The following is a 1,333-nucleotide window of genomic DNA, read 5'->3' as shown; positions in this document are numbered from 1 at the left end:
TCCGGTCAATAGATTGTAGTAAGTCATCATTGGCAGAAGAAGAAGGATAGGTAAATTGAGAAGTCTGCTATTGGGTATTCTGTGGTCCTTGGGATTGCCTCAGGTGAGGTGCTCTGTAAGGCTGATTCTGATTCTGCTGCCTGTTGTTGTTGTTATTCTACCTCTGATTTCCCTGATTATCTCTGCCTCTTCTATTGTTGTTGTCCCTCCAATTCTGGTTAGAATTGTCTTGCCATCCGTGGTTGTAATTGCCACCTTGATTGTACCCTTGGTTGGGGCGGTCATAGAAGTTATGTGTGGCTGCCACGGTGTTGTGTTCTTGCTGGAGCTGCAGACATTCATCAGTATAGTGGTTATAATCAGCGCAGATTCCGCAAACTCTCTGTGGGACTAACTGTTGGTTTTGCTGTGGTGGAGAAGGTTGAGCTTGCTGAACTTGTTGTTGATTCAATTGCATCTGCTTCAGCAAGTTGGTCATTTCACAGATACTCCGAGTTAAAGCAGTAGTCTCTCTATTAGAGGATACTTCTGCAACAGCTTTTGCACGGCCTTATTTCTGCCTGTGATTCCTAGTAGATTCAGCTAAGTCACTGATCAATTGCCATGCCTCATCAGTGGTCTTGTACTTTTTCATAGACCCATTGCTAGCACTCTCCAATGTGGTCTTATCTTGGGGCCTCATGCCCTATGTGACATAACCGAGTAACACTATCTTGTCAATCATATGGTGGGGGCAAGCTTTCAAAAGATTATTGAAGCGCTCCCAGTACTCATAAAGAGTTTCAGAGTCATCCTGAACAATAATGGAAATGTCTTTCCTCAGTTTATCAGTAACTTCAGCTGGAAAGAACTTTTCCAAGAATTCTCTTCTCAGTGTATCCTAGTTGGATACAATTGCTGCTGGTTGAGTGTAGTACCACTCTCTTGCCTTCCCCTCAAGAGAAAATGGGAAAGCTTTCAGCAAAATTGAAGTTTCATCTGCACCATCACGCTTGATAGTAGAACAGGCTGCTTGAAAATCTCTCAGGTGCTTGATAGGCTCTTGAGCGGGTAAGCCATGAAACTTGGGCAACAAATTGAGCAGTGCGGTCTTTATTTCAAAGTCTGTAGCCACCGCTGGGTGATGCGATTGAAATGGTTGCATTGTAAAATCAGGGGCTCCAGCCTCCTGGATAGTAACTCTCCTGGCCATGTTACCTGCACGTGAAACAACCAAATCAGTAGAACGGGGGCTGGTTTCTTTCTCAAGTAACGTTTCAGATCCGCCCTCAGAGAGGACTAACCGACGCCGAGCTTGCCTTATTCGTGAAATAGTTCTTTCAATCTCAGGATC

General features: G+C 44.6%; 1 non-coding gene across 1 annotated transcript; it reads left to right on the top strand.

Moving 5' to 3' along the window:
- The first annotated feature begins 718 nt into the window (after positions 1–718).
- Positions 719–826, top strand: LOC148553023 (small nucleolar RNA R71). Its single transcript, XR_015893576.1, has one exon. It is a non-coding gene; the product is annotated as a small nucleolar RNA R71 (small nucleolar RNA).
- Positions 827–1,333: the final 507 nt, after the last annotated feature.

Source organism: Arachis ipaensis, chromosome B7, assembly GCF_059453495.1.
Source record: "Arachis ipaensis isolate K30076 ecotype BB chromosome B7, ASM5945349v1, whole genome shotgun sequence".
Classification (NCBI taxonomy): Eukaryota; Viridiplantae; Streptophyta; class Magnoliopsida; order Fabales; family Fabaceae; genus Arachis; species Arachis ipaensis.
The sequence above is the reverse complement of the archived record's forward strand: the minus strand, read 5'-3'. Positions and strand labels throughout refer to the sequence as shown.